General features: G+C 34.8%; 1 pseudogene; it reads right to left on the reverse strand.

Annotated features, from left to right (window-relative positions):
* LOC104666485 overlaps nucleotides 1-25603 on the reverse strand; it is an 83380-nt pseudogene that overhangs the window by 11941 nt on the left and 45836 nt on the right.

The raw sequence follows: 25603 nt of genomic DNA on the forward strand, positions 1-25603 counted from the left end.
TGTATGGTATACTCATGTATGCTTATTTCTAAACAGAAAGTGCTAGAAATAAAAAGTAGATTCATGCCTTGTTTTCTATTCCCCAAACCAGTTAGTTAAGCAGGGACTTAGGCCTTGAAAAGGGCTACTCTTTAAGACATTAACAAACAGAAATACCACATGAGAGATAAATGCTCTGCATGTATTTCCTAGAAAATGAAAAGATCAAAATTTTTTAACATTCTCTTTTTATATAACAAGAAAGGCCTTAAACCATCAAATCATACATTGATTTTAGTCCACAGTTACAAATAAATAAAACAATACTGAGATTTTAAGAGTTCTATGTTTTCAAAGCTGAGGACAGTCTCCCATATGTTAACATCTGCAATAAATGGATAACTTATGATGTAAACAACTAATTATTTGCATTTTTACTGAAATATAAACAAATAACTACTTAACAAACTATTAGTATTTTTTTTCCTAAACGGCCAAGTCAGCATTGATGAATATTCTTTCTTTTTAGTGGGATGCAAAGTTCACTGAACTGCAAGATTTTATTCTTGACTCTGCCAGTAACTCATCTAAAGACCTTAAAGAAGACATTTAACTTCTGTAAAATGAAGAGGTAAGAATAGATGGTTTCAAAGTTTTCATTAAGCTGCATATTTATAAGAACTTTTATGTTTTAACTAAAAAGTACTTACGTGGTCTGAAACGCCTAAGATTTTAGATGTCAGAAATTTCAAAATGATTGTTCCAAACCACCAGACACTACCTTGATTAGCTAGAAAATAAAATAGAAGTCCAGTATTTAAAACTACAAATCACCCAGTTAAATTATTCAATTATTCAATTATATCTATAAATGACATATAAAAATTTTAATTATGTGAGGTATAAATGGTGAGTTTTTTAAAAAAGTTCCTTTAGAAAATCTTGTTTAAAAGCAAAGAATTAAAACTGATGACACTGGTATAAAACATATAGCAACACTAGAATTCTACATATCCTAAATCTTTTTTTTTTTTTTTTTTTTTTTTTTTTTGTCTTAAGGAGTGAAAGGTTAATAGGCAAGAAAGAAAGAAGGAAAAAGAAAATAGCTTCCTGTACAGAGACAGAGGGAGGGGGGATTTGAACAAAGAGAAAACCCCGTGTGCATCAGAAAAGTGGCTGCTTATACATATGCTAATCTAAAGGACGTTTTAAAAGGTTACTTCCTTTTGATTTCTGTTAAGATAAGGGAGTGTTTATGTGTTTGTTTCCAAATATTATTTCTCAGCTGAAAATCCATTTTTTAAAACACGACCTTAAAAGTTCTTCTACCACTCCTGTGGAAATATATAAGCCCATCTTCAAGAAGTAACAGTTTGAAATGTGAAAACTTAAGCTTTCCTTTAAGAAAGAGGAATATGAACTAGAATGGCAATGAGGTTTCTGTGTTATTGTTGATTTTTTGACTAGCCTTGATTAAAAAGGGAAGAATTGTGTACTTCTGGTTAGCCTGGGGAAAGTTACAGCCTAAATTCAAATCTTTGCATATATCAACCAAGTAGAACAATACAACCACATATATGGAAAAAAGGTAACAGCACAAACTTCAAATTACCTATGAATTGAAAAGGAAGCAACAAATAGATAGAGTTATACCTCAAGTCCCTGACCTAAGCCTTTGCAGAGAATGAGGGGAGACCCACAAAAGGATAAAGAAGAAAAGGAAAGATGGGGTCAAAATTGGAACTAAAATAACTCAAGAAAGAGAAAAGTCCACCCTATGTGTAAAAAGAGCCCTGGGAGATTGGTAAATGGGAGTACAGAGCAGGGCCTAAGGGTGAGTAGGGACAAAAACACTGATGTCAGAAAGGCATCATTTCTGGAAAGAAAGGAGGATGAAAAAGCGGAGTGCAAGAAGGACAAAGTATCCAGCAGGAAAAACGAGAACCCAAACCAAAAGACTATCCATCGCTACTGCCATCACACACAAAAAAAGAAAAAAGTTATTCACTGGAAAAAATCACACTATGCTACATTCTCAGAAGAGGTTTGCACTTGGACTAGAAAACACAAAATAATTAATAGATGAAAAATGCCTATATAAATATCCAACGCTTCTTTAAGAAGATAACAAACATGAAAGTCAAATATTTCAGTTAATGAAATCCACACCACTGAACAATAAAATCTCACAAAGCAGAAGAAAATTATGTAGAATTAAAATTTGAATTAAATATTCTCAAACAAGCATTCAGAAATATTAAAAAAGCAAATAAACAAGAAATTCAAAAACCAAGAACAGAAATGGGGAAAAAAGCAGAAAGAAATAGTTTAGACATAGAAAGGGAATGGAAGAAAAGGAGATTATCATCAAAAAAATAAAAACTAAATCACAAGATGATAAAAAGAAAAGAAATTCAAATAAGTTAATGAAGGAATTGAAGTAAAGGCACTAAAACAATGATGAAGAATGAAAATGATACCAGAGAAAGAAGTGAGAAGTAACAGAGAACGTGGCAGAAATGGAAGAAAGGCACATACTTACAACTGGAGCGCCTGAAAAAGAAAACCAGAGCAATGAATCAAAACTAGTGTTTAAATTATAATCCAAGAAAACTTTCCAAAAATAAAAGAAGACCTGAATCGGCATTTGGAATGGATCCAGGGGATACTGGAAAAAATTAATCTGGTATGGTAAACTAACTCAAGACATCTTTCAGTAGAATGATGAAAAATGAAGAAAAATTCCTCAGAACCTCCAGGCACAAAAGTCACATAATTTACAAGGGACAGGAGAATTTGGCTAGCATCAGACTTGTTAAAAGAAACATATAAACCAAAGCAGTGGTGTAGAGGCATTTTTAAGAAACTTTAAAAAGTGAGAACCAAGGATTTTATATCTAGCTAATCTGTCATTCAAGTATAGACGTTATAAAAAAAGTTTCAAATATGCGACAATTGAGGAATAGTAACCTTCCTAAATACAAAATTTTGAAATAAAAGAGAATCATATACAGAAACAAAGCAAATATAGTCAAATACACATAAAACTTACAACAAAGGTTTTCACATTATCTCACAAAGCAAAGACAGACTCAACTTATGCTACACAGGGAAGACAAACAAAAACAGATTCAGAAAGGTGAAAAATAGAATGATGGCAGCAGCATGGCAGGCAAATACCATTTCCATATGGAAACTAAGGAAGACATTTAAAGCAAAGATAAGAAGCAAATTCATGGCCTCAAAAGCTTTGTCAATAAAAACGAAAGAGTGAAAATAAATGATTTAAATCCTTGACTTAAAAATCTAAATAAAGAATAACAAAATAAAGCAAAAAAAGTACACAAAAGGAAATATTCATGAGAAGAATAGTCTATTATATCTACCCCTCTGTGTATCTATTTTGCTGTTTTATATTTCTTCCCTATATTCTAGGATTCCTTCTTGCATTTCCTTTTTGTTTCCAGAACTTTTTAAATTTTAAGTTCCAGCGTACCTGTGCAGGATGTGCATGTTTGTTACATAGGTAAACATGTGCCTTGGTGGTTTGCTGCACCATTACCTAGGTATTAAGCCCAGCATTCATTAGCTATTTTTCCTGATGCTCTCTCTCCCCCTACCCTCCCCTGACAAGCCCCAGTGTGTATTGTTCCCCTCCCTGTGTCCATGTGTGCTCGGTGTTCAGCTCCCACTTATAAGTGAGAACATGCAGTGTTTGGTTTTCTGTTTCTACATTAGTTTGCTGAGAATAATGGCTTCCAGCTCCATCCATGTCCCTGCCAAGAACATGATCTCATTTCTTTTTATGACTGCATAATATCCCATGGTGTATATGTATCATGTTTTCTTTATCCAGTCTATCATTCATGGGCATTTGGGTTGATTCCATGCTATCAAAAAAGAGCTCATATAGCCAAGACAATCCTAAGCAAAAAGAGCAAACCTGGAGGCCTCAGACTACCTGACTTCAAACTATATTACAAGGCTACAGTAACCAAAACAGCATGGTACTTGTACAAAAACAGGCACATCGACGAATGGAAGAGAATAGAGAACTCAGAAATAAAACCACGTAGCTACAACCATCTGGTCTTCAACAAACCTGACAAAAGAACTTCAATTAACCATTCTTTAAGGTTCTCTGCTAGCCACAAATTATCTTAATTTTCCTTGATTGGAGAATGTCTATTTCCCCTTCATTCCTAAAGGAAACATACACTGAATATGTAATTCATCTTGACAAATGTTCTGCCACAACCTTCTGGCCTCCTTAGTTTCACATGAGAAGTCTGCTACAATTCAAATCAATTTTGCCCTATAGGTGATGTGTCATTTCTCCATACCTGCTTTCAAGATTTTTTTCTTTTAGTTTTAAAAGTTAACTTATAATGTATCTTGGCATGGATTTGATTTCTCTGGGTTTGTCTTACTTGAGAATCGCTCAGTGTCTTCACTCTGCAGGTGTGTCTTTCACCAAATTTGGGGAGTTTTTAGCAATTACTTCTTAAAATACTGTTTGGCCCCCCACTCTCTTTTTCCATTTCTTCTGAAATTTTGATGATATAAATATTAGATCTTTTGTTACTACACCATAGGTCCCGGAGGCTCTGTCCTTTTTCCTGTGATTTTCTCTCAATTTAGATTGGGAGATTTCTATTGTTCTATCTTCAAGATCACTGATTGCTTCCTCTGTAATATAATATTCACTCTGCTACCAACTCTATTTACTGACTTTTAATTTGTTATTGTATTTTTCAGTTCTATAATCACCAAGTTGTTCTTTAAAAAAAAAAAAATTATTTGGTGAGATTTTATAGGCTTTTCATTTGCTTCCAGAGTATTTAAAACAGCTCATTGAAGTGCTTTTATGATGACTGCTTTAAAACCCTTGTCAAATAATCCCCACATCCTATTCATCTCAGTGTTGACATCTGTTGATTGTCTTTTCTCATTCAAGTTGTTATTTTCTCCATTCTTGCTTATGATGAGTGGTTTTTCTATTGTGTCCAGTACATTTTTTATATTATGTTAGAGACTGTGGATCCTATTTTAAATTTCTATTTCAGCAGAGAGTCACTTTGTTTTTAGGTTTATCACGCAAGTCCTGGCCTACTTCTGTGTGCTATAGTTACAGTGACAGTTTAGTTTTCAGAGCCTTTGCAGTGCTAGTGCTATTCTGGTCAGCTCGATTCATCTGGTGCCCTGGTGCTCTGTCTCTGCCCCAAATCATGCTGCTATGCAGGAAGAATGTACTTCCCATGTTCTGTTGCAATGAGGTGGAGGGTGAGAGACACCAGGATTGTGGGGTAGTGAGTTGGCAAAGGCAGAGGGCTCTTTCCTGGGCTGCCTAGTCCTAACAGGGCACCTATTAGATCCCTGCTGCTGCTACCTGCATGGGCAGCCTCCCTGGAGGGAATAGTAGATACCAGACCCACAGGATGGAGAGCATTTCCCTGGACCCTTTTTCTGAGTGTCTTCTGCCACTGGATGGAGTTTCAGGAGATGGCAGTCTGTGGTGTTTTTCTGTGAGTTCTGAGGTACCTAACTAGGCTGCCTTTCTATAGCATTGGGCTGGGATTGGAGCCATAGTTATGAAATCATGATTTCATACACACACAAGTGTACACATATGTGCAGTGAAAGGGCCTAGAAACAAGGACACACTGGTAGTAATGACTGCACGTACCACTCAGGCCTTGGTGTCCAAATACGATTCTCCTCTAAAAGGAACCAGGGCTCCTTGAAAAAAAAATGGCTGATTCCAAGGCTAGCATAAGGAAAATTGAGAAAAGCCTGGAGCATTCTAAATTTAAAAGACATGTCAAAAAGACATCCAGCTTAGGAACATTCAAAACGGCTAGGCCTGGAACTGATATTTGTGTATAACATACGGTTTTTCTCATATAGATAGACTAGTCCAGCATCATTTAGTGAAAAGTGACCTGCAAGACAATCTTGCTGAAATTGCTTTGAATCTGAACATCAACTGGGGAGAACTGCATTACATGAATCTTCATACATAAAAATGTGTTTTATTTTTCTATTTATATCTTAAAATTTTTAAATAAATTTCCCAATACAAACACTACATGTATTTTGTTAGATTCATTCAGATCCTATGCATTTTTCTTCCTAATACATAAGGCATATTTTTTTAAAAAGTTTTCTGTTTGTTGCCAAAGAATAGAAATGCAATTGATTTTTGAATATTAAACTTATATCTAGCCATGGTATTGAATTCTTCTAATTTCTAATAATTTGTCTGTCATCATTTTATTCTTTCTAGGTAAATATTGATACTATAATAAATTTTGCTTCCTTCGGTTTCTTTCCTTTTCCTATTATTTACTTTTCATGCATTACTAGGCTAGTTTGGACCTTTAATAAAATCTGAAAAAGCACATTTATCTTTATCTTGATTTTGAACAGAACACTCTAAATACCTTATTATCAGTAAGACTAACGACTGCTGAAGAATTTTACTGGGTTAAGAAAACTGTTATTTGTATTGTGTTAAATGTTTTCATTATAAATGAGTGTTCAATTTTATCAATTTTATTTTCTGCATCTAATGGGATGATCATAAAATATTTTTCTCTTTTAATCTGTTAGTGTGATAATTTACATTTTTGGATTTTCCAGAAACATCTTTGGATTCCTAGAATAAGCCAGATTTATCACAAGTGGATTATCTTTATCATATAGATGGCTGTTGTTGAGTTACTAATCTTTTATACTTTTGTGTGTAAGGAATGTTTTTAATCGAGGTGAAATTTTGAATCTATGCTCATGAGTAAGAATATCCTTTCTCATACTATCCTTATCTGGCTTGGAGGTTCCATTTCCCTTCTTGTAATGATTCTCATGCCTCATGGCACACACAAAGTTCCCCTTTGTAAATTTCAGCATGAGCTCAATTCAATAATTATCTTGCCACCAAAAACTGGAGTCTCCCATTAAACAGTGAATTTGCTTCTATTGACGTTAAACTCTAAAATGAATCACTTAGATCTAAAAATACCTTGTTCAGGTTGTGTGTAATAAATACTTATTTTTGCCAAAGATATACAGAACTAAAAACAGAAAATCATACCTAGGGAGGCTTAAAAACATGTAAGCTGAACACTTGGTTAAATCTCAACTTTTCCCTCCTTAGATTTTTTGTTTCTTTGATATTCTTGAATTTAAAACTTAGTCAATTCATGTTCTTTCCAGTCTACTACTGAAAATGTTGAAAATGAAGACAGCAAATGTTCCTTTGAGTGCAGCCTTGGCAGAATTTTTTTTTTTGATGTTTATGGACACTCTTCTATTTATTGTCATTTTTCAATAGTTTGCAACTGAAATTCTGACCTTCTTTTGAGTTGAGTTATTAAATTGCTCAATTTTTCTGAAGTGAAAGAATTATATATTACAAGTGTAATGTCCATACATGAATTTCTACAAAGTCTGCATGCCTAAGGACAGGTTGCCTGGGTAAAGAGTCAAATTGGTAGAACCAATAAAGAATAAAAAAAAGACAAAAAAAGCATCATATCATTCATTCAACAACTTAGTGGACAAATCTTTCTATATTTTCACCATAAAGGATGGGAGAATGCCTCCAACAAGGAGAAAACAGCAACTCCCTCCATTTTATTCTCTTGTATTGTGGGTTGGAACCTACTTCCTCAACTTGTAACATTTTCAGACTTACCCTCTCAATATATAACATGTAAAAATACAGTTCATTTCTTCTGTCACCCAGCGTGGAGTGCAGTGGGGTGATCATGGCTCATTGTAACCATCCTGGGCTCAAGCAGTCTTCCCACCTCAGCCTCCTGAGTAGTTGGGATCACAGGCTCATGCCACCATGCCCAACTAGTTTTTCTATTTTTTGTAGAGACAGGGCTTTGCCATGTTGCCCAGGCTGGTCTCAAACTCCTGGGCTGAAGCTCTCTGTCCACATTGGCCTCCCAAAGTGCTGTGATTACAGGCATGAGCCATTGTGTGTGGCCCAGGATTTATTTTTTAATAGAAGTACATCACAGACCAGAGAAAAAGAATATCATCTGTCTCATATTAAGAGAATTTAGGAGTTGCACTACCAGGCTAATAACCTATTTCACTAGGAAACCATAGAGGTAATATGGGCCATCCATCTGCATATTTGGAAAGAAGCCAAACAAAGATTAGGTAGTGGCTGAGTTCAAATTAGAAGGGGCTGGGAGACTGGAAGGAAAATGTTAAAAGGATGAAAGTAATAGTCTAAAGTTGGAAGCAGAAGGAAAGAGAGATAGATGATGGATAGATGCAGAGGAAAGAAAAGGAGAAAGCTGGAAAGAAACTACCAACGAGTTATTTTGAAGGGAAGGTTAATTGAAGCTAAACAGAGAAACTCAAGACAAACACATTTTAAAAAGCAAGGCTGTGTGGATATAGCAGGATGAAACATAAAGGAAGAGTGGCCTGGAAGTGAGTTGTGAAATACGTGTGCTAACTTCTTGAAAATGATTTCTAGTCCTTGCTAAGGACTATTTCCTTACGTATCTATCTACCTTAGATAGTAGCTATTTGATTTCTAGTCCTTGCTAAGGACTATTTCCTTATGTATCTATCTACCTTAGATAGTAGCTATTTTTAAGTCAGTAGCTACTTATTAGCTATAAATCATTAGCATTTTAAAGATTATTAACTGTTCAGCTTATAGAAATAAAAAGTAGAATTTAAATAAACTGCATTAAAACCATTGAATCTTACCCAAAAGTTGAGTTTAGATACTCCCAGGTTTTGAATTTCATTTCTCTTTAGAATTATTGCCTAAAATGCACATAAGGGAAAAATGAAACAATTCAATACAATTAACATTTATATTTTGTATAAATGGTATTTTTCAAAAATTACATAGCCACCCTGTTCCATCTCAGCTATCACCAGCCATTTTCCTCCTTAACTGTTGATTTTAAATTTTGGACATGGCAAATTTCCTTGAGGTGAGACTTAAATGGTTTGGGTGTCAAAAAGTTGCCTCATTATTTCCTCACTTAGATACCCTGGCCGTTTTCTGCAGGATAATTCCTCTACAAAGGTAAATGATGTATGAGCATATGACAGCATCCATGCAAGTCTGTATGTGAGTTATCCAGCAACATTAGTGAACTAAACTAATATGAAAATCCTTCTTCTCCAAACTGCCAAATAAAATATTTAAACATGTTTAAAAAGTGTATACTCATGTGAAAGAGAAGGAACTTCTCTGGTGCTTGAAAAAAGGTGGTTTTTAAAAAATACAATATTAATTAGCAGAGAACCACCACCCCTGGCAATCTTTATAAACGCCTGTAGAATAAGGTTACAACTATAGGCTTGTATTGTAAGGGAAGGGCAGCAGAAGAGGCCTTGGGTCTATGCAAGGTAAGAAGTTGGAATTGAGACTAATACATAAAGCTAGGGTCCTCAAAAACTATACCTGCAGTGCTATGGACTGAGTATTTGTGTCCACCTCAAATTCATAGACTGAATCTTTAATCCCCAGTGTGATGGTGTTTGGAGGGTGGGCCTCTGGGAAGTAATTGAGTCATGAGGGTGAACCCTCATGAATGGGATTAGTGTGCTCATGTTACAAGAGACTAGAGAGCTGATGTCTCTCTCTACCACGTGAGGACACAGCAAAAAGGCTTCTGTCTGCAAACCACCAAAAGGGCTTTCACCAAGAACCAAATCAGCTGGCACCTTGATTTTGAACTGCTCAGCCTCCAGAACTGTGAGAAATCAATTCCTGTTGTTTAAGCCATCCTGTCTGTGGTACTTCTGTTATAGCAGCCCAAACTGACTAAGACACACAGAGACTAGGAATACTTCACCTACCATCTCTAAGAGTTGATAGGTAATTTGTTTATTCCCCTTTGGGGTGAAAACAGTGCTCTCATGAGAAACTGAATTCTTGGACTTGCATATTATTTAGATTTGGATTCAAATTTTGTATCATTTAGTTGGTGTAGAAATTCCCAAAGTGAGCCAGGATTACTGAACTTCCAATAGGAAAATATAAATGTATCAGATTACTCATTGCAACATTGTTTGTAAATGCAGAAGTTAGGCAACAACCTAAATGCCCAGACATAGGAGAGTGACTGAATGACAGTAAATCCACAGTAGAACACTAGGAAACCACCAGAAAGAATGACGAAAATCTCTATGAACTGATATCCAGGATAGGCTGTTAAATGAAAAAAAAAAAAAAAGTACAAAAGATTATCTTTAATATAAGAGGAGATGTAAAAAATATACATGTAACAGTTACTAGAACTCAAAAAAGCCCAACTAAATGGGTCAACTAGAAAACTAATGAGATTTCTTTCTTAAAGGGAACAGGCAGTAACAGGGTAAAAAGAAAGGTGGAGAGAATGGGCTGGAAGGAATAGTGGGGAATATTTTCTGAGTATAATTATATATATATATATATATATATATATATATATATATATATATATATATATATCATCCTCATTGAAATATGGTAATGTTTCACCAAAAGTAACTAAAATCAATCAGAATGAAACTTCTGCTTCTGTCCAAGTTTGTATAACAGGAACCACATTTACTTTTTCACCCTACAAAACCAAAATACCAAGCAAAATAGATTATAGAGACAACTATGAACAATTATATGCTAACAAATTAGATAACTTATAAGAAATAAATTTCTAGAAACATACAACCTACCAAGAGTAACTTATGAAAACACACAAAAAAACTCAACAGACCTATAACTCATAAGGAGAGTAAATCAGTAATAAAAATTTTCTCAACAAAGGAAAACCTCAAACCAGATGGCTTCACTGGAGAATTCCGTGAAACATTTAAATAAGAATTCATACCAATCCTTCTCAAGTTCTTCCAAAAAACTGAAGAGAACACTTCTAAACACATTTTATGAGGCCAGTATTACTCTGATACCAAATCCAGAAAAAGATACTACAAGAAAACTACAGGCCAGTATTTCTGATGAATATAGCAAAATCTATATATATATTTCTATTAAAAATGAGCAAAAATGTTTATTCTTTGGGGAATAAACATTTCCCCAAAGAATAAATACAAATGTCCAACAGGTATTTAAAATGGTGTTCAACATCACTAATCATCAGGGAAATGTAAATCAAAACCACAATGAGATACCACCTCAAACCTGTTTGGATGGCCATTATAAAACAAAACAAAACCAGAAGTAACAAATCTTGGCAAAAATGTAGAAAAACTGGAATGCTTATGCATTGTTGGTGGGAATATAAAATGGTGCAGCCAAAGGGCACATCAGGTAGTCTACATGGAAGAGTTTGCTTCAGAGTACAGCAATATTAACCATAAACTAACCACTACTTTAATTCCAGCTAATAAATCTTAAAAGCAAGGCCCAGAAAGATCAGCCTATGTTCAAGTGGCTTAACTGCATCACAGAAAAAAGCTCAAGAATATCTCTAGGAATAAGAAAATACCCAGCAGCTAACAAGATAAAATTCACAAAGCCTGGCATCCAAGTAAACATTGCCACGCATGCAAACACTCAAGAAAACACAACCCCGATATGAGGAGAAGAAACAATTAATTGAAACTGACACAGATGACAGAATTAGCAGGTGGAGGCACTGAGACAGTTACTATAACCATATTACACATGGTGAAGAAGTGGTAACAGAGAGAGAACATTTAACTAGAGACACAAAAATACTTCAAAGATCCAAAAGGAACTTTTAGATATGAAAACTACAATGACTTGAATGAGAAATACACTGGATGTGATTAACAACACGTTAGATACTGCAGAAAAACAACTAGTGAATTCTCGAAGACACAGCAATAGTAACTATCCAAAATTAAATAAAGAACAAAAATAACAAAGGCTCCATGAACCACTGAACACTTTCAGGCAGCCCAATATGCATGTAGTGAGAGTCCCTAAGTGAAAGTGAGGTGGGGAAGCAGAAAAATATTTGAAGAAATAATGGCCAAAATTTTTCCAAATTTGATAAAAATTGTAAACCTAAAGATCTAAGAATTTCAATGAATCCTAAATACAAGAAACATAAAGAAAAGTATAGTAAGGAACATTATATAAACAAACTGCTCAAAATCAGTGGTAAACACAAAATCTTATCTCTAGCTGGGAACAGCTAGAGAACTAACATATTATTTACAGATGAAAGTGCAGGGATGTCAACAGATTTCATAAGAAAAAAATGCAAACAACAAGACAAGTCAAGCAGCATCTTTTAAATTCTTAAAGAAAATTGCTGTTAACCTGCAATTCTACACCCAGGAAACATACCTTTCAAAAATGAAGGCAAAATAAAGACTTCATGACCAGGTGATTTGCACTAAAAGAAATGTTACAGGAGGTCTTTCAGACAGCAGGAATACAGTAGGTCAATCTGGCTGTACACAAGTAAAAGGCACTGAAAATAGTAACTACAGGGTAAATATATAACATTTTAAAAATGTCAAATACTTTTAAAAGGTAATTTCTGTTTAAATAAAAACAAAAACTCATTGAGATTTCTATATCATATGTTCCAGTAAAATGTATGACAATAACATGAAACAAATTTAAAAATGCACTTTATCAAAATATATGGGATGCTGATAAAGCAGTGCTTGGAGGAAATTTTATAGCACTAAACACCTGTGTTAAAAAAAAAAAGAAAGAAGTTTCTCAAGTCAATGACCTTGCTTTATACCTTAAAAAAAAAAAAACTAGAAAAGAAGGAGAGCAAAACCCAAAGTAAGCAGATGAGGCAATAAATAAAACTCGAGAGGAAATCGAGTATAAATCAATGAAACAGAAAACAAAAACTGTAGCGCAAAACAATGAAACCAAACGCTGGTTCCTTGAGAAAATTAATAAAATTGATATGCCTCTAACCAGACTGATCAGAGAGAAAACAAAATAGAACACAAACATCTAATACCAGGAATGAAAGAGGAACTATCACTACAGATACTATAGATACACAAAAGATAAAAAAATATTATGCATTTGTCAATAGATTTGACATCATAAATAAAATTTAAAAATTCCTTGAAAGATACAAGCAAAGTTCACTCAAGAGGAAATAGATAACATGAATAGCTGTATATCTTATTAATGAAATGGAACTTGTAGTTAAAAACATTCCTACAAAGAAAGTCCTAGATAGCTTCATTGGTAAATTCTACCAAATATTTAGGGACAAAATCATGATTTTACCCAATTCTTCAGAAAACTGGAGAAGAGAGAACACTTCATAACTCATTTTATGAGGCCAGCATTGCCATGTAACCAAAAAAGACAAAGATGTCATAAGAAAACTATGAACCAATTATTGTCATGAACTTAGGTGCAAAATCATAAACACAATTTTAGAAAGCTGTATCCAACAAAAAATAATAAAACAGCATGACCAAAGTGAGGTCTATTCAAGGAATGCAAAGATGCTTTAACATTTGAAAATCAACCAATATAATGCAGCACATTAACAAAACAGAAAAGAGAAACTATATGATTACATCATATCTTCAAAATTCATTTTTGAAAAAACTCAGCAAACTGAACAGAAGGGAACTTCTTCAACCTGATAAAGGGCTTCTCTGAAAAATCCTATGACTAACACCATTACTTAAGGATGAAAGACTGAATAATTAAGCAAAACTTACATTTCAAAATGGCCATTTAAAATAAGACATTTTAAAATACTAAAATATGTGAAAGAATGACACAAATCAAAATTAGAAAAACTGAGAAATGAGCTGACAGAAATCAAATAATTTGAATCAAAACAAAAATAAATTTCAGACACAAAAAGCTAGAAGGAATATGAGGAAATGAACATAATAATACTGCCTTAAGAGCTATGAAAGGTGAAGAGAAGAAACTTTTAGAAATAAAAAAAGAAATAAGATAAAAAGTATTCAAGAGAAAGTGATATGTTTATAACGTATCAAAACTTCTAACACTTTTAATTAGCCACCCTTTTGGACAGAAGTAAAACAAGTATTCAAAGAGACAGCTGGGCGTGGTGGCTCATATCTGTAATCGCAGCACTTTGGGAGGCAGAGGCAGGCAGATCACCTGAGGTCAGGAGTTTGAGACCAGCCTGGCCAACATGGTGAAACCCCGTTTCTACTAAAACTACAAAAATTAGCTGGGCATGGTGGTGGGCACCTGTAATCCCAGCTACTCGGGAGGCTGAGGCAAGAGAATCTCTTGAACCCAGGAGTTGGAGGTTGCAGTGAGTCAAGATGGCACCATTGCACTCCAGCCTGGGCAACAAGAGTGAAACTCCATCTCAAAAAAAAGAAAGAAAGAAAGAAAGAAAGAAAGAAAGAAAGAAAGAAAGAAAGAAAGAAAGGAAGGAAGGAAGGAAGGAAGGAAGGAAGGAAGGAAGGAAGGAAGGAAGGAAGGAAGGAAGGAAGGAAGGAAGGAAGGAAGGAAGGAAGGAAGGAAGGAAGGAAAAGAGAGAGAAAGAAAGAAAAGAAGAAAGAGTAAAAGTGAAAGAGACAAAAATTTTACACAGAGCCAACTTAACTTTCAAGTAAAAGGTGACAAAACAAACTGTGACAAACACATCAGAATTGAAGGAATTCTCTTGTAGAACAAGACTAAAATAACCAAGATAACTAGGAGATAATGGCATAAAGACTGCTGATAAATAAATATGTATTTGTTCACATAAAAACATGAAATAAGGTTGATAAGGCAGAAAGTACAGTATGCAGTACTCTATGTTCTGACAATATAGATACAGAATTAGTAAAAAAAAAAAAAAATGTGCGAAGAGAATGAAAGAAGGATATGCAAAAAAATCTTTATTTCTCATAATCATGTGCGTGGTGCAGTATAGCAATTCTCATGCATACACTTTGGGAGATACTCTCATAATCATGTGCGTGGTGCAGTATAGCAATTCTCATGCATACACTTTGGGAGATACTCTCATAATCATGTGCGTGGTGCAGTATAGCAATTCTCATGCGTACAACTGGATATGTGATATTCTATCATCCCCTTGCTTCTTGAGACCCAAGAGAAACAAACAAACAAAAAAGAGTTAAGTAAAAACCCTATATTCTTGAATTTGATTTGGAAATATCCATCAGAACTTGTGAGCTAGTTTACCGTAAATGCATGCACTCACACACATGCACACACACACATATTTTCATGGCAGATTTTTAAAGAGAGAGCCTGCACCCTATGTTATTTCCTAGCTCTGTCCACTAAGAAGGCCTAGAAACAATGACCTACTCAGTAGCAATGAGTATCCTTGGGTCCCAGACTGCGGTCTTAAAAACACCATTTCCCCAATAAAGGCAAGGAGGGTGTCTCGCAGGAATGGCTGCCTCCAGGTTTTGGGCAGAAGTCCACAAGAGAGACCTGGAAAAACTTGTCATACATGACACAAGTATGCTATCAGACCACCAGGGTCATGTCAGAGAACTTAGGAGAAACCTAAAGAGGCTCCCCTGGTCAACAATGAAACAATCTGAGAATGAGTCAAGATAATAATTTCAATTAACTTGAAATACATCAAAAATGTTTAAATCCCTATGTTCCTAATGAAACTTAAACACACACATACACAGTCCAAAGAGCCCACATTTGGAAGATGACAGGGAATCAATTGATTATTTTTAAAACTTGCAAATAAAGAGGTAAATCAACACCTACTTAACTTTTCCTAAATGAACTTTAGATGATGGATTAGAATGTGACCACTTTGCAATCCCTGTTGAATTAACAGATCCATCATAAGGCACTGAGGGCTAGTACCATAAAGAGAGACATTATGTGCCTTTTGATGGAAGAACAATACTATAGACTTGCCAAAGTGATCAAGCCGGAAGCAATCCAAGTTTCAGATACGGTTTCTAATATATTAAGCTATACCATGAGACAAAGGACCATGCTTAGCTACACCACAAGAACTCAAAAAGCAAAATCTGGACCATGAAATCCTCCACATGTTCTGACTCCAGTTCTTCAACAAATAAATTTCATGAGGATAAAACCAGGCAGATATGCAGGAAACTTGTAGCAAAAAGAGAAACTTAAGTGATGAAACTAAAAAGGAATGCTGGGAAGTTACTATCATAGCAATCAAGACAGTCATTATTGTTTTAGGGCAGTACAAGGGAGTGCTTTGGGACAGGCCACATGGAGGGCTTTTACACTCATTTAGAAAATTATAATTTTGATATAATGGTAGTTTAAGAATGTTTGCCACATAATACATAACACAGTCAGCCCTCCACATCCATGGGTTCCAATTGCTGCAGATTCAACCAATGGCAGAAAGAAAATATTTGAAATAATAATAATACAACAGTTTAAAAAGTACAAATGAAAAAACAATACAGTACACAACTATTTGCATAGTATTTGTATTGCATTAGATGTCAAGAGTAATCTAGAGATGATTTAAAGTACATAGGAAGTTGGGCATAGGTTATATGCAAATAACACACCATTTTACATAAGGAACTTCAACATCTGCAGGTTTTAGTATCCACAGGGGTTGGGGATGTCCTGGAATCAATCCCTGCAGACACTGAGGGGAGATTTTACTCATCAGTATTAGCCAGCACTAAGTCAGCACACAAAACCTTTGCTTTATGCAGTTTTTATCTGTACTATATTTCAAAATAAAAAAATTTTCATTAAAAGAGGTAGATAAGCACACTATTAGGAGTCCTCTACTCTATAATGGTGAAATAGTTTGACAAAATGTTGGAAAGAAAAAGTATTTTTTCTGGGAGAGAAAGAGGAGGAATTACTATGAGGGAAAAAGGATATGAAAAGCAAAAACGTTAAAACATAAGGGAAATACCAAAAGATTAAACCACTGCACCATACATGGAAAAGGGCTATATTTTGGTGTTACTGTAGTTGGTATCATTTCTGATCAGTGTGGAGATGGGAGGTACAGGGGAATATTCTAGGCTCTAGCTTATAGATATCAGAAGTATAACTACAATGTAATAGAACTGATTTACTAAACCACCTTTCCAAACACATATCCAAAAAATGTCATTCCATGTAGTTCCTGTGAGGAGACTACACACTTATTCTAATTATCTTGCCATTGCTCAAAGTAGTTTGGAACTACACTTTCTAAACTGCTTTCAGAAATAGCTTAGTTATAGGTGCAAAATAATCGGTCTTATGACTTTACTGTCACACCATCATTTGAGTAAGGCCTGTATTACCCAGCCCAATCACACAAAATATTCACAAAATTTTGGTCATTTCGAAAAATCAAATCCACTCTTGAAAGGCAAAGATTTGCCATCAGTGAAGACATTGTAAAGAATGTGCCGTATCTGTGAAGGAAACTCAGAGGAGTTCCAAAAATGTTTTGGGCAGTGGCAGTGGCACTGCAATGAGTACTCAACCTCCTCAAGTGACTTAGGAGAAAGAAGTCATTTTTATCATAAAATGGGATATGATTAAAGTAAGTCTTATTATTTTATGATAATTTTTAAATATTTACTTGGGCATTGTCTTAAAAAGAAAAACTTCCTACTATAATATTTTTCAAGGATAGGACAGATAAAAAGGTTTGCTTGGGAAGAACTGTGTCATGTTGAATGATAATCAGGAAAGGGCCTATTTATTCTCTTATACCTGTTTTAGATAGGAAAACATGCTATTTGGTAGGTTAAAAAAAAAAAAAACGACTTTATGAACTAAATACTTACCCACGTCATTAATAAAGATGAAGAATAAGAAGATAAGTACATTGAATTTCCAAACATCAAAATGAAACTAAGGATAACTGAAATCTGAAAAAAAAGTGAAAAAAATACATTTTATGGTTATTACTTATATTGGCATAATGCATATTTTGTAGGTATATAGCCATTTCTAATGCAAATCTATTTGCATAAAGATGAATAACTCTTGGCCAAATGATAAAAGAATTTCAAGTCACTGCTACATTGTAAGTATTAAAATTCAAGACTATAAACTCTATCTGGCAGAATTTCACTTTTTCTCCATCTGCTACTTGGAACAATGAAAAATAAGTCTATGATTTCTATTGTTTTAACAATGGAGTAATATAACAAGAAAGACTTAGTTATAAATACCAGTTTTACTAATCTTATTTTTGTTAGACTTCAGAACTTCTATTATTTATGAAGCTTTACTAACTTTTTATATTTTTAAGGAAGCTATGTTTGGGACCTAAGCCAAAAACAAAATTGCAAGAATATAAAATTTCAGTTAGGGTGTCATTCAGGCAAAATGCTAAAATCTCATGTCTGAGAAAGAAAAGGCAGTTTTAAAAGTAGTAATAATAATAATAAATAAAACATAAATGTTTTAGAGAATAAAACACATCTATAGTCTAGTTGAAAGTATAATCTATTATAATATGACATCTATAATATACATTTCCAGTTTTCCTTCTGGATATCACCAGTACCATATGTATTAAATATTACCAAAGAGGAGGTACCCTATAAAACAGAATCACTTTGATTTTATAAACTCTGAGGACCTATCTTAACATTTGACTTATATATAGTAAAAATGTTACCATGTTCACATAAATGATCTTCTGAAATTTGCTTGGTTCAATGTATCCCACAACATACATGGGAAATAATGATGCTATCTGAAATAACACAAAAAAGCAAAAGTGAAAAAAAGTATAGAAAACTAACACTTTACTATTCATAGGCAAAGTAAATATAAGAGGAGGGCTACATTTCTAATGGTAAGCAAAGGAATTTGAACCAACCTTCCCGCTAAGAACTAGAATGTCTAGGAAAAATATAAATATATAAATAAAAATATTTTTTAAATATGTATAAAAGCCACAGATAATTAACAAAGCAAATGAGGAATTAAAAAGATAGATGGCAATCTATAGCAATGAGCATGACATTTTGGACCACTTTTCTCCCAGAGGTATCTGCCAATTTCAACAGAGGCAGATGCCTGCCAGCTGAGAGGCAGTTGGGAGACCAGCAAGCTGAGCAGGCATTTCAGCAGATTCAGCACTCAGAGTGCACCAAGAAGGGTGCTTTAGTTTGGAGTTTCAAAAGGCCATACTATAATAGTGAACCAGAAATCAAGCAGCCCTCAGAAAGACTGAAACCCATCTATGGATCATCTCAATCTGATTGCATGAAGGTGGTTCAAGATTAATTAGTGCTTTTGATTTGCCTTTCCAATTTTTCATGTATAATGTCCAGCACCAAATCAAAAATAACCCAGCATAGATGAAGATAAGACATTATCACTAACACAATAGAAACAGATCCACAAAAGATTTATATCAGGGATCAGCACATTTGTTATATAAAAGGCTAGATAATAAGTACGTTATGCTTTGTTGGTCACATACAGTCTCTTGTACATTCTTTTTCATTTTTGTTCTATATCCCTTTAAATACATAAAAACTATTCTTAGCTTGGAGATCACTCAAACACTTGTCTGGTGCAATCAGATATGTCTTTAAACTATGCTTCAAATGTTCAAGGAAATAACTGATAGGATTGAAAATTCCAGGAGAGCACAGAAGTCATAAAAAAAAATTGGGCTAGGCATGGTGGCTCATGCCTATAATCCCAGCATTTTGGGAGGCCCAGATAGGAGGACTGCTTGAGGCCTGGAGTTCAAGAGCAGCCTGGGCAAGATGGTGCTACCTCATCTCTACAAAAAAATTAAAAAATTAGCCAGATGTGGTGGCACAATGAACTAAGTTTAACCTTAATCTATGAAAAACACAATTAAGAATAAAATCTTAAAGTACACCCAGAAAATAACATTGAATTATCCGTCTGTAAGCATGAAACGCACAAATACAAACAAAACTATATACATTAGTAAAGAAAAATAAAAGCCTAGTATATATCCAGAGAATGGCTCGCAAATCATTACAGCAACATCAAACTTACCCAAAGACCTTTTTTTTTTTTCTTTTTGGAACTGAGTCTCACTCTGTCACCCAGGATGGAGTGCAGTGGCGTGATCTCAGCCCACTGCAATATCTAACTCCCAGGTTCAAGCAATTCTCTGCCTCAGCCTCCCAAGTAGCTGAGGTTACAGGAGCCTGCCACCATGCCCGGCTAAGTTTTTTGTATTTTTAGTAGAGATGGGGTTTCACCATCTTGGCCAGGCTGGTCTTGAACTCCTGACCTCGTGATCCACCCGCCTCAGCCTCCCAAAGTTCTAGGATTACAGGCATGAGCCATCGTGCCTGGCCCCAAAGAGCTGCTTGGTTGCATCAGTACTACTGGATTAATAAATGTGCTTGCAATGAAGTGCTGCTCACTAAAAACCAATTCTACTCTGTTGGCATTTGCAAATAATGAAAACCATAGAATAATGTCCATGTTATAACCTGAAAGGAGCCAACTATTATGAAGTAAAGCAGAGGGAATACTTTAAACATGCAGCACCAATTGAGCTGGGGTTATAATTTCATTCTTTGTAGGCTATTGGCAGCATAAGACTTCTTGGCAGAATTTCTCACTTCCAATATAGAGTATTATTATTAGCATCAGTATTTATGATGCAGGAAGGAGCTCTGATGGAAAATCTTAGTATCATGAAATTTCCTCAGAATTCTCCATTTACTCTCTGCTTCCCCAGTTCAGTTTCTTGGTACTAGTTATGTAGTTGCTTTAGAAACAGGATATGGGCTCAGCTCACTTAAGCAATGATGAGCTTTATGATTAAAGCTCATAGAAATGGTGCCAGGTAAAATTCTGCTCCACAGACAAAACAGCCAACATTTAGCTGGATTGGAAGCAGAACATCCTGCTGTGAAGAGTAGGATTGGCCCTTAGAATGCTGTGTAGCTTGGCACCCAGAATGATCACCATGACAAAAGGAAAATCTATAGGTAGTTGTATACAGATAATATCTCAAACACCAAAAATAACATTTGTGAATAAAAATAATAGAAAAACTCTTTCACATGTCGAGCCTTAAAATCTGTCAAACTAATACAGTAAAAAATGTGGAATTATATTATTTCATTAAAATCATACCTTTATGTAAAATTTATCCCCTATTTTGAAAATCTTTTAGGGCATAAATGTAACCATATTTAAAAATTTCTATGGAAACAACCAAGGACATCTTGCATTCGACTTAATTAATATACCCAAAGGAATATAAATCATTCTATTACAAAGATACATGTGTTCATTGCAGCACTATTCACAATAGCAAAGACATGGAATTAACACAAATGCCCATCAGTGACAGACTGGATAAAGAAAATGTGGTACATATACACCATGGAATACTATGCAGCCACAAAAAGGAACGAGATCAGGTCCTTTGCAGGGACATGAATGGAGCTGGAGGCCATTATCCTCAGCAACAGGAACAGAAAACCAAACACCACATGGTCTCACTTATAAGTGGTTGCTGAACAATGAGAATACATGGACACAGGCAGGGGAACAACACACGCTGGGGCCTGTCAGGGAATGCGGTGGGGAGAGCATTAGGAAAAACAGCTAATGCATGCTGGGCTTAATACCTAGGTAATGAGTTGATAGGTGCAAAAACCACCATGGCATACATTTACCTATGTAACAAACCTCTACATCCCACACATGTACCCCAGAACTTAAAATAAAAATAAAAATTAATTTAAAAAATCATCTTACCTGTGTAAAAAGTATAAACTGAGCAAATTGCCAGGGAAGCATAAAAGCCACATTGGAAAGACAGAGTGCAATGAAGGGCCTTCTATCATTGCTCGAGGTCCTTAATAGAGAGAATTGATACGAATAAGTTTCACCCTAAAAATAGGCTGTCACTGAAAAGAAAGACTAGTTGCAAAATGATAAAATCTAAATTATTCCATTACCTTTACTATAATACAACAAAATATAGTTAACTTTTTAAAGCATACTAAAAAGAACTTGAAATACTTCATGCCTTGCATGAAGCAATCAAAATTAGAGTTTTAAAAATAACATTGTAATTTACCACTAAATATTTTAAATACAAAAGCTTGTTTTCCTCTACATACGCATGATATTAGAAATTTAATACTCCAGCGAGGAGGTCAGAAAATAGGATGCGGCACTGCCCCTGCACACCTCAACATGCTTCTCCTGTATGTGTAGCAACAACTTTATATACCACCACTTTTCTGTTTCCAAAAACATTGAAGAGAAATGTAAGTGCTGACAAAGTAATAAGTTAACAACTATGGGAAAAATTTGAGGAAAAGGAATCCTAAAAAATTAAAAAATCATTCTAGAATTCAGTTGAAGCGTGTGGAAGTTTAAATTGTCCATTCTCCATTACTGAGATGTATTGGGAACCAGTATCTTTTACCACAGAGAATTACAATAACTTTTAGACATGAAAAAAGAAACACAAATGTTTTACATAAATAAGAAAACTGTAACTGTTCCTTTTATAAATGCTGTGTTGGATTTTGATGAATCCTTGTACAATCATATATAAATTTTCAAAAACAAAATTCTAAATGTTCATATTGTTTGTTATCATAAAATACTCATTATGTACTTTGTAATCTTATATTTTTCAAACAAAAATTACTTTTGACTAAGATACAGAGTATAGCACATGCCCTCAATGATACAACCCTAAATGTTCTAATTAAGACATTTTATTCCATGAAACCCCTGACTGACCAGACTGATACTACTTCAAAAAAAATAAAAATAACCCACCTTCCTAGGAATTAAACTGGTAATGAATAGCAAGGGGTGATGAAGAATGGGCAGCTTCCATCACCTAAGCTTTGAGAGAAGGCAAAGTGTAGAGGGAAGATGCAGAGATCTGAATGAGGAGGAGGTTCCTAAATCCAAATTCAACCCCAGAATACACTTGTCAAGTTGATAAGAAATCAGAAGTTAGCCTGCTCCATTCTCAAAGTTTGTGCTACCCCAGTACACTACTATTTACCACTCTTCAATTAGCTTTATCTGAGTGCCACAAATATTTGCATGGATATGTGCACCATTGGTACTTTTAAATACATATAACTGGCTGGGCGCAGTGGCTCATGCCTGTAATCCCAGAACTTCGGGAGGCCGAAGTGGGCGGATCACTTGAAGTCAGGAGTTTGAGACCAGCCTGGCCAACATGGTAAAACCCTGCCTCTACTAAAAATACAAAAATTAGCTGGGGGTGGTGGTGTGCACCTGTAATCCCAGCTACTTGGGAGGCTGAGGCAGGAGAATCGCTTGAACCCGGGAAGCAGAGGTTGCAGTGAGCCGATTGTGCCACTGCACTCCAGCCTGGGTGACAGAGCAAGACTTCATCTCTAAATAAATAAATAAAAATTTATGTATGTGTGGATGATTCATAAATTTACTGTTTTAAAAAACAAGGAAGACAAACAAATGATTTTTATATAAGGCAGAATCTGCCAGGGACTAGTAGGTGAAGAATGGGGTCCTCTGGGAGTTTGGAGGAGACAGTGATCATGATTTCATTCACTGAGAGTTCTCATTAGTATTCTATCAAACTTATTTCTCTGATAAGGCTATTTATACTACCTACCACTTACGGGGTTTTTTGTTCATTTCTCAGACCTCTTAAATATCTAAAATGCTTATAAATGTAATCCCTAAAAAAAAAGTGTATCAAAAAAAAAAAAAAAACTTTGAAATGAAACTGGTTGTCCTGTTGGAAACATTGGTTGTTCAGAAATGCTTCATAAATAAGAGAATATATGTACTCCTTATCCATCTAACTCCGCATTTCCCAAATTCGTTTGCACACAGAACACTTTTTTCATGGCACATTCATCAAAATCACAGGTTAGAAAACAATGTCAGAGTACCTAAACTCTGAAGAGAAAATGTAATTGTTTCTCAAAAACTTTTGAATCTTGGCAAACTATATGCAAACACATACCTTTTGGTTTTTTAAAACATAACGTAGTTATCTAAAACCTGTAGCCTACTCTTAAATGGGAGAGCAATTTTTACAAGCAATTTTGAATTATTTTCTTAAATCTATACTCAATACTTTTAAAATAACTAAAAAATGGTCTAAATTTGGTAATTACAACTTCATAGATTGAAGTATATATCTATAATATAGATATATATTGACATTTGTTTTAGACGGAGTCTCTCTCTGTTGCCCAGGCTGGAGTGCAGTGGCACAATCTCAGCTCACGGCAACCTCTGCCTCCCGGTTCAATCAATTCTCCTGCCTCAGCCTCCCAAGTAGCTTGGATTACAAATGCACACCACTATGCCTGGCTAATTTTTGTAATTTAGTAGAGAAGAGGTTTCACCATGTTGGCCAGGCTGGTTTCGAACTCCTGACCTCAATTGATCCACCCACCTTGGCCTCCCAAAGTGCTGAATTGAAGTATATTTTAAGAAACTTAAATTATAATTTATTTGCCTTTGTTTTATAAGTCGAAGTTACCTGAGAATCAAAGTTAAAATATACATCTGAAGTACAAGGAATGAATAGGAAAAACTTTCACGGAGAGGTGGTGTCCACATCACACGGGTGGCCTGAAATCAACAAAATGCCCACTTTACATCATGTTTACTATAACAAACATATTTAAAAACCAGGGCTGAGTTTGTTTTAGTAATTTTAATACTAGGCTCACTGTATCCCATTTCTGAGTGTCTGGCATAGCTTCTCAGTTTTTGAAGCTCTCTTAACACATGAGGCCATTAAGTAGAGAGCAATTAACTACCATGTCCAGAAACCAGCAACAGATATATCAGACTGAGCAAAAGGAAACCCAAGGGACAAATAAGATTGTATGTATAAGAGTTGTGAGAATTCTGTGACTGACCAACTAGATTCACAGTCCAGTCCTGCAGGTATGATCCTGGCATATGATCCTGGCATCCCAGGCTTTGGGATATATGTATGCCAAGACAAATACCTAAACAAATGTCACCTAGGTCATTCACAAGCACCAAGAGAGTTTCTACATAACAAGTTTGAATGAATATAAATACATACTTCGAATAGCTAAGATTGCCTCAGAATTTGTAAAATGTAACTTAAAAAAGGTTAAGTATATATTTTAAAAACAACTAGAAGTATTTGGGAACTACAAATGTGATGCATGTAATGAAAGTATTAAATGTTCATACAAACTTTAAAATTACTTCTAAGACATATGGGTCAGAGTATTAGAAAAATTTTCCATCAAAAATTCTGAAATTCTAGAAAGAATGTGAACTCTTATTACTTTCCAAGAGTGTTATAAGTTATTGCTCCTCTTCCAAGATACCAAAATTGTAAATGTTGTAAGAGGAATTATGATACATATAAGAAAGTCAACTTATACCAACAGTTTCCTGGCACACTCAAAGTAAAAGCTTTGTCATTATATCAGCACATTGTTGAATGACAATGCATTTGTTTGCTTTAAAATAATATATATAAGGATTTTATGTATAAGTTTTATGATTCCTTTATCTAACTGATTTTTAAAAATTAACCCAACAGCAATGGATAAAAGTACTTCTACCCTGGCCGGGCATGGTGGCTCATGCTTGTAATCTCCAGTACACTCTGGGGGGCCAAGGTGGGTGGATCATGAGGTCAGCAGTTCAAGACCAGCCTAGCCAACATGGTGAAACCCCATCTCTACTAAAAATACAAAAATTTAG

Source organism: Rhinopithecus roxellana, chromosome 6 (assembly GCF_007565055.1).
Source record: "Rhinopithecus roxellana isolate Shanxi Qingling chromosome 6, ASM756505v1, whole genome shotgun sequence".
Taxonomy (NCBI): domain Eukaryota; kingdom Metazoa; phylum Chordata; class Mammalia; order Primates; family Cercopithecidae; genus Rhinopithecus; species Rhinopithecus roxellana.